We start from the raw sequence: 9,940 nt of genomic DNA, 5'->3' as shown, positions 1-9,940 counted from the left end.
TCGGTGATTTTTCAAATAACATGCCCAGTTCTCCCCGACTTAGGTTCAAACTGTCACGAATGAGGTTGTAGACAAACCCTACTCAAACCAACTCTGCCAGATACATACCATCCCTGACTCTTGGAATGTATAACATAACACAAGATAATTTACCAGATAAAGATTCATCAACTCAAAGACATTCTGAATCTTAGATGGAGACCTCGGAAACTTCCCAGACCCAACCACCTATATCCCTAAGAAACCCATGAAAATGTACAAGTAATAATTCTAATAACCCATTCACGGATTCAATTCTCTATCTGAGAAAAACTGGACTGCCATAAACTTCACCTATGATTCCACGACCTTAACTCCATCGCGAGATGAAAGCATGCAACATGAGGCATCATCCTCACAGTCGAGACACAACAAAAGTTGTCGTTCCCGATTCACCTTTCCTGATCATCTGAAACAACCTGCCGGAACACACTCTAAATGGACTCAAGGAAAGCATAACCTTGGTCCTCATCTTGTACAATCTCTACGAAAATGATTCTCTTTCCACATATGAAACATTGGAAGGATAAAACCCTTGTTATAGAAAATGATATCATAATCCATCATTTGATCACCCAATCTCAAAACTGCAATCCTCAAGCTATTCATTCCAATTGCTCCCTCATTGAGTTCCATGACTCAGATTTCCACTACCTTAGGTAGGGCCCCCAAGAACAAAAAATCAACCACTCATCTAGGTTTGCACCATTCAAACCCAACTGGCATGGCCAGTAAGGCCCAAACAATCACCTGACCCGTCTTCTTCCCATATAACTATAATTGAAAAGCTGATAATACCCAACATGTTGCAACCGATTCATGGTGCCAAACCATGTTCCTTCCTTCAAACAGTTCCTTATAGTTTTCGGGACTTTCTTTGATTCGAGTACGGATCCTGTGCTTGCATTAGTACGAGCCCAATACTACCTTCCGCACCTATCCGTACATTCCTCAGAATCATCTGAATCCTCTAAATCACTTCCTCATAAAGATACCCTCCCAAAATATGATAAACATCGCATCACTCGCACTAAACCGCTTCCTAGGCTCTCCTAGGATTACCTCTTCACCCTGTCATCAGCTGCTGAAGGACCCCTACTAATGTTGTTCAACTACTTCAAGAATACATTTACATGCAACAAGGCTTAGATAATCCTTTGACTAAAAGACTCAACCTTACAATAGTTAGACTCAAACAGGAGTTACACAATAAGCCCAAATCAACCACTCTAAGATTATTTAACCCTCACTGCATGTAACTTAACATATTCATGCAATATCAAACTTACATCAATATGAGTCCTACAAAGCACAAAGCAAGAAGAATTCAAGCATCAAAATCTAACAACATCACATAAACAGGCAAATCCTATCTTAGAAGCTCATGTGGATATCTGATCACTAGCATGCATTACTACCAACTCACACAACATGCATAAATGCATCTCTCCTAATCAGACATGCTACCATGCAACACTGAGCAGATCTTTAGCCCTAATCTAGCATGAAATTCTCATATACTCACATCAAACATCAATCATATAACACACATGGGTATTTTGGGAGATACTTACTTGAGCTCGGCTGATTGCATGCATCACACCACTTTTTATTTTAAGAACTTTCTTAGAAAATCAATTTCTTTTAGAAAATTTTACCAAGTCCTCAGTTTGAGTTCAAGCACACCCGAGAGTATGCCTGAATCCCTCAAACCAAGGATCTGATACCAACTTGTAACGCCCCAAATTTCAACCCAAATTTTTTGATTAAAACTTTGAATATTTATTAAATTCACAACTGTAAGAATCTTAAAACATTTATCAGAGTATCATTAAAAGATATCAAGTACACAAGTCCCCCGTGGATGCGATGCAATCGATCCGTGCCCCTCATATAAGAAAACCTAAAACATGTAAGCCACACATCGTAAGAACAAAGCTTAGTGAGTTCCCCAAAATACCACATACAACACAACACAAATAAACAACTATGGGTTATCAGCAACCCTGGGGACTGTCAGTAGTCCTAGTGGGCTAACAACATGCCCGATGGTTTATCAGCAACCCTGGAGGCTATCAACAATTTTGGTCACATATAAACAACATAACACTATAATAACAGCTAGACGGAGCTGGTCATCACATATACTACTATTCTACCACATATGCTCATACAAACATGCAAGAGTCAAAAAGACAGCTAGCATCCTACATACATAATTTGGTGAGTCGACATTGGTGCCTTCGACTCACGAGCAGTGGGAAAAGACTCACTTCAACTGCTGAAACAACCAGATAAATGCTCGAACTGTTGATTTTGGAAATCTTTGCACTAAATATCATCAAGCAATATGCTTATTAATAATCATGTCATAAACCACAAATCGGGCCCTATCCAAAGATACCTAAAAGCCTACAATGACCCAAAATCCTAAATGGACTAGCGACCTAATAAGACCAAAAACCTTAGTAGTGCAAATATGTCCTAAAACCAAAAAGTCAACAAAAGTCAACGACGGTCAACAATCTGAGTACGCCCTGCATACTCGATCTACACCCAACGTACACTACCTTTGGGTAGTATGCGCTGCGTAGGAGTTGAGTACGCCCAACATACTCCACAACGGCCCACCTAAGGACTTAAATCGTTAAGCCGCTAAGATTGAGAAATGGGTATTATATTATGTTTCCTAAATTATCATCTTAACAATGGTTTATTTTTATTTAGAATTTCAACTTGTTTTTTTGGAAACGACAAACGAATTAAGCGGAGGCCAACTTGTATTATTTCAAAAACATTGTCTATGTATGATATTTATGAGAGTTCGTTACATTAGGCCGAGTAGTGTGGACTACAGAATACACTGAACAAATACTTGGTTGGAGGTGCAAATGTTAGATGTCGAAAGACCGAATAGTAGAACTTCTAGCAGATGAAGGACTTGGGCTTGTTTTTGTTGAATTTTATTGAACACAATGAGTTATCCAATTAGATATGGCAAAAAAAACTCGTACCCGATATGTATCCAACCCGAACACAAGTTGACCGGATAAATCCTTGAGTTGACAGGGGACAGAGACGGGGATGAGTATTACCCGAATGAAAAATATGGATGAGGATAGGGATGGTTCTACCTGTTGGGTACCCTTATTCGTACCTGAAATTGACCCCGATGTACCCGATATATATATATATATATATATATATATATATATATATATATATATATATATATATATATATATATATATATATATATATATATATATATAGAGAGAGAGAGAGAGAGAGAGAGAGAGAGAGATAGGCTTAATTGAGAACCATTATTAATAAGGAATCAATCGTGAACGTTGAAATTTAAAGCGATCAACGGTCAAGAAAATTGATGTACACTTGTACATTAGACGCACATACATCGGATTATACGATAAACTCGCATCTTTTCCAAATAACCCGTCTTTTTTTTTTGTTTAATATTTTTAAGCCACGTTTTTTTATCGAAAAAAAAAAACCTGAATATACTGTTGTTCATGATTTTTCGTCCTCTTTCCATAGAGATCCATGTCGATATATAGTTTTTTTTCCCGAAAAAAACTCACTTCGTTTTGTTTTTTTTTTCAATATTTAAGTTTATCCAAAATTTTCAAGTTTTTGTCATCTGTTAATTAACATCAACATCGATTAAAAACAACCTCGATCAGTTTAGTTTCACTGTGTGAATCTGAATTGTAAATATTTCAATTTTAACTTTCATAATATGAACCTGACTTACTATTATTCATATTGTGAATTTATGAATCTGGGCAGATTCACAATGCGAATCTATATCGAAATTTCGTTTTTTTTTTTCTACATCAATATGAATCTATGTTTAAAGAGTACCTAAAATTATGAATTTTGATATATTTATTAAATTTTTTAGATAAAAAACTGGCATTAACTTTTTAAAAAACAAAGAAATGAAGTGCATTTTTTTACATTAATATGGATCTCTTTGGAAGGAGGACGAAAAATCATGAACAATGGTATATTCATTTTTTTTCGATAAAAACATGGCCTAAAAACATTAAACCAAAAAAAGAAGTGAGTTATGTTATAATCCGGTGCATGTGCGTCCATTGTAAATGTCTACAACCCTTGCTTTTGCCATTGATTGATTTAAATTCCGACACTTTAGATTGGTTGTTTGGTTTCTTGATTAATAATGATTCTCTATTAACTTTTCCATATATATATATATATATATATATATATATATATATATATATATATATATATATATATATGAATGATCATTTGAGAACCTATAGTTTCCCGAGAACCAAACAAGGACCACTAGATCAAAATAATAAAGTGTTAAGATGTTTTATGACATTTTTTTAAATATCTGAAAATAAAAACGGACATGGGCATCCTATTAAAATTAATCGGGGACATTTTAGGGATTATGTAATTGATACACTCTTATCAAATTTAATCACGTCAAGTCTCTATCCCTATCTCTTAATCTTCATCCTGTCTTTGTGTCTGTGTGTCTCTCTCTCTCTCTCTCACTCTCTCTCTCTCATTACACCTCCTATCATCCAGATTTTTGACGACGAATTGAAGAAACAACAGACCGACTGTGTGATAAGGATCGACAAATTGATGACATTTAGTACCAATGGCCTTTTCAATCATCGGATCTTAAATCCTAAAATCGTCATCGGAGTAGAATCTATTGTCAGAGTGTGATATAATGCGAAGAAGAACCACATCGCTGTGTGTATCACCCAACTGACGCATACGCATATGCAAAATAATCAAATCCCCAAATCAATCAAAATCATCTTCGTTTTTCGTTCCTCCATGATGACTGATACGCATATTTCGCTTCAACATCCATAGTAATTGGTATTTTGTATTTGCTACCCTTCTGTATCTCTATATATCTTCTTCTCTCTTCTCCGATGGCAATACGTCCTCGTCTACCGGTGCTTCTCGTTGCACTTTTGTGTTTTGTTGTCGGTATTAGCGCGAGTAACGGCGACGCTGATCCGATTTACATGTAAGATTTGAGTTTCTTTCACATCTGATTTTCTTTTTTGAAAAGTTAATTCATGAGAACGTGGTCACAACTCATAGTTCCAGGTGATATGTGTAGTTTTTTGTTCTGGAATCTGAGTTGCATTTCATTTGCAATTTGTAAATTTTTTAGTTGAATTGTATCCTAAGTTAAGATTTTTCTATGTTTCAAACCCTAGAAATATGAACTTCCGCCGATCACAGTTCATTGCAGGTTTTAAGTTTATTCAGGTAATAAACATCCACTTCCAGGTGAAACCGATGGAGTTAATTGGTTGTAACTGTTAGGTATTGTGGTCGCTGGTAGCAATTAGCACCACATGGAGATAATAAACCCGAGACCATAGAAGTATGCTAGAAGCAGGACAATATCCTGACATAGCATGCTAGACTCTAGATTTTATGTGCTATTTGTCTGATTCACTTAGCATAGAAATTGACTCTATGTTATTTTTTCGATTTTCAAGCATGAGAAGATTAGAATCAAATGAATTGGTTAATCCACATTGTATAGAATTCAAGATCCTTGTAGTTTTTTTTAAAGCAATAGTTTCATTTCTTACACTTTTTGTTTGAATAGAGATTATGTTGAGCAATGTGAGAAGACTGGATGTGTAGGGGATGTATGCTTTCAACACTGCAATTTGACATCCAATGGGAAATTTGTGAGTGATCCATGGTACATACAAGAGACACTATACATAAAATGGAGAAAATGGGATTGTCTTAGTGCTTGCAGATACCAATGTATGCTTTTTAGGGAAGAAGAAAGAGAGACAGCTGGTAATACACTTGTAAAATATCATGGAAAATGGCCAGTCAGATGTGCCTTTGGGATTAAGCTGCCACAAATTCCTCTACTTTATATTAAATCTTTGATTATTATTCATTCTTGATTCTTGAATCTTGATTTCAGGAACCTGTTTCAGGTATACACATGTGAATCATTTGTGATTTACATGTGAATCACATAAAATTCACATGTAAATCATCTAAATTATTTATTTTTTCTAACCATATAGTTTATTTTAATTTGTTTAATTTTAGCAATAAATCACAAGTGAATCATATATGAATTACATGTGATTCACATGTAAAGCACAAGAGAATCATATGTAATTCACAAGTAAGTGATTCCCATATGAATTACATGTGATTCACATGTAAATCACATGTAATTCATATGTAAATCACAAGTAAATCACATATGAGTTACATGTAATTCTTATGTAATTTACATGTAATTCACAAGTAAATCACAAGTGATTCACATATGAATTTCATGTGATTCACATGTAAAGCACAAGTAATTCACAAGTGATTCACATATGAATTACATGTGATTCACATGTAAATCATATGTAATTCACATTTAAATAATATGTAAATCACAAGTGAATCACATATGAGCTAAATGTGATTCATATGTAACTTACATATAAATCACATGTAATTCACAAGTACATCACAAGTGCTTCAGATATGAATTACATGTACTTCACATGTAAATCACATATAAATTACATGTGATTCAAATGTAATTCACATATATATCACATGTAACTCATAATAAATCTCATATGAATTACATGTGACTCACATATAAATTACAAGTGAATCACATATGAATTACGTCTATATGCACACATGTATTTTTGTGACTTTTCTTGCTTTAATCAATTTTTTTTTTATAATTTTCTTATAAATTTCGAAGAATTTGTGGAAAATATCGAAGAGTTGAAAAGTGATAAATTAAAGAAAATATGAAAATCTTGACACGAAGACATGAAAATGCTTTGAAATTTTGTAGTATTTTTTATTTTGTATCCGATAAAATACATGTACTCTTGTGTTTATAGATTAATAAATAAAAACAGATTTCTTTATATGATTACTTAACAATATTAGAGTATAAGATATATATATATATATATATATATATATATATATATATATATATATATATACTTGAAAATATGTATATATATGTACTTAAAACATTGATTTTTTCAGTTAAAAAAATTATAGTTTTTTCTAATAAATATTCCAGTTTTTTTTTTTTTTTTTTTTTTTTTTTTTTTTTTTTTTTTTTTTTTTTTTTTTTTCAAAATTTACTGTTTTTAAAAAAAATTGAAGTTTTTTTAATAATTTTTTTTTTCATTTTTTTAAGTTGATGTTTTAAAAAAATAATCTGAATTTTTTTAAAAAATCAAAATTTTTTATTTAAAAAATATGAAAATTTGATTTATTATATTAATTTTAAGACCTTTTTATTAATATTTCCAATAACTCAAATTAAAAATTAAATAAGATTGTTAAGATAACGATCAAGTCCGAAATGAGTTTACTTTGATCTAATTTTCCACCTTTATTTCTTGGGTTCTTAGAAAACTATGAGTACTCAATGGATCTCATATATATATATATATATATATATATATATATATATATATATATATATATATATATATATATATATATATATATATATATATATATAGGTTTAGGTTCTATGGAAAACAAGAAACCCTAAAAATCATAAAAATGCATAAAAAAATATTTCGACATTATGAATCTTTTTTTCTTTTTTGATTTTATATTATGAATTTTCGCAGCTTTTTCTTTATTTTCGCTGATTTTTTTTTGAAAAAAAACCAAAAAAAAAAACAAAAAAATTATCCATTTTTTTATTTTTTTTCAGCGATTTTGTAAATAAACCTGCTATTTTTAGGAAAAAATGTCAAAAAAAATATTTGTGATCTCTAAGTAATTTTTTATGCATTTTTATGATTTTTAGGGTTTTTTTTGTTTCCATATAACCCTTCCCTATATATATATAGTGTTATTTATGTCTTTATTTTTAATTTTATTAAAATGCATAAATGAAAGTCGGTAGACACGTTAAGATTTTTTAACAATGAAAATTTGTGTAATTTTTGGAATATTTTTTATTTTTGCAAGAAATGAATTTATTTGTAAACTTTGAATGTTATTGTTCGTGTTTGAAGACATTTATTGATTATAGTGTTTTATATTATTTTTGTTAGTTTTTATTTTGTTGGTTAAAAATATATAACCAAGTTATTTTATATGAAAGTTCAAAACCTTGTAACTAGAAAAAAAAATCCAAAATCCTGATTACCCAAATAGGGATAGATTTTTAATCCCACTTGACTATAAGGGATCAGACCCGGTTTTAGGAGGGGGGGGGGGGGGGGTTGGGAGAGGTTGAACCGCATAGGGCCCTATATTTTTTTAATTAAATTATATATTTAATATATATATATATATATATATATATATATATATATATATATATATATATATATATATATATATATATATGAATTTATTCAAGGTTTTGCATAAAGTCGGTAGCCCAGTTAGCATAAGCGCATCTTATTTTACATCAATGTAGGTGGTTCGATTCTTCGCACGAAATTTTGATATTTTAAATTCAATGTACAGTTTTGGCCATTACTTTATGCTTATATATTTCATAATCAACCCTTTCAATATGTTTAACAAATTAGTTTTCAGAAGTTACATAATTAACCCTTAAACTTTTTATAAATTTCCGTATGTTCTTTTTTAATTAATTTATTTACTTTTAAGTTTTACGTAACAACAAATCACCGTCTTACGTTTATTTTCCTTATATATTAAAAACTTGTATTTAGGACCCCTTTTGTCTTATTAGCACAGGGCCCTTAAAATCTCTGAGTCGGCCCAGATGGGGATTCAGCAGGTATGGAGATGGGGACACAAAACCCGGGTCGTTGCCATCGTATATCCAATGCGAGACTCCAAAGCGAGACTCCAAACCGTATTCTGATCGACCCGATGTATATATTGGCTCTCTGCTGCAGTTAAAGAGCTTCAAACATACGCACACATTTCACACATACTCAAATTCTATCTTTTTTCTTTTCTTGTTTTTATTCTATAATCTATAATATGCACATCACAAGCATGTCAATTATATGTGGTTTACTGAAAGGGAAAATGACTTAAAGGACCAATTAACTTTCAAAAGCGTTAATATTACCCAAATTATGTTTTTGTTGTTCAAGAAACACCAACAAATTAATGTTTTTTTTTTATTAAAATTCCAAATAAAGTTACAATTAAAGTTAATGTTTTCAAAAAGTGACCGACATCTGTGGGTTAATGTTCTCTGTATACTGGTGATCAAAGGGTAAATATGACATGGCTTATTAAAACAAATTATGCGGAAATATAAATGCACAAGGGAAATCTTTTCACCATCAAGGGTTCTCAGTGAAGGGTGAAATCGATATCTATGGTTCTTACACAACGGTGAAATCTATAGAAGGTGATGGTGAAATTGATTTTTACAAAAGGTGAAGAAGAGTTCGTCGATTGTGCAACTAACATGTGTGGTGATTCCCTCAACATTGATGTATACCACAAAGGTGTTTTTTTCTCCTAATCCCTTTGTTTACTTCCATCCTCATAAACTACCTGTTACGGGGCTAGATGTACGTAACATGGATTTCAAGGAGTTCAAAACCTACCTCAAAAAAGTGATCAACAATAGATGTCAGGATATATATTATTATCTTAAAAATCGGTCCCCTAAAGATGGGTTAAAGGAGCTCAGGGATGAAGATGATTACGTTAGGTTCCTTGATGTTGGGTTTGATGATGATGATAATCAAATCAATATCTACATTGATGACTATCATGAACCCTTACTAGATTGGATTGAAGAAGAGAAAGCTGAAGAAGGGGACAATAGTACTGATACATATGAAGATGATGTGAACTCGGTATTTTCAGGTGATCTATCGGTGGACCATGAAGCTGATGATGA

The 9,940-nt window shown here is 31.9% G+C and overlaps 1 long non-coding RNA gene across 2 annotated transcripts; it reads left to right on the top strand.

The window, feature by feature from the left end:
* The first annotated feature begins 4,506 nt into the window (after window positions 1–4,506).
* Window positions 4,507–9,156, top strand: LOC145095426 (uncharacterized). Of its 2 annotated transcripts, XR_013703703.1 has the most exons (3): window positions 4,525–5,086; window positions 5,684–6,032; window positions 8,804–9,156. It is a non-coding gene; the product is annotated as an uncharacterized LOC145095426 (long non-coding RNA). The 2 variants fall into 2 exon arrangements; XR_013703702.1 differs by lacking the exon at window positions 8,804–9,156 and having other exon boundaries at window positions 4,507–5,086; window positions 5,684–6,117.
* The last annotated feature ends 784 nt before the right edge of the window (window positions 9,157–9,940 follow it).

Source organism: Lactuca serriola, chromosome 1, assembly GCF_051521515.1.
Source record: "Lactuca serriola cultivar US96UC23 chromosome 1, Lser_US96UC23_V15, whole genome shotgun sequence".
NCBI lineage: Eukaryota > Viridiplantae > Streptophyta > Magnoliopsida > Asterales > Asteraceae > Lactuca > Lactuca serriola.
The sequence above is the reverse complement of the archived record's forward strand: the minus strand, read 5'-3'. Positions and strand labels throughout refer to the sequence as shown.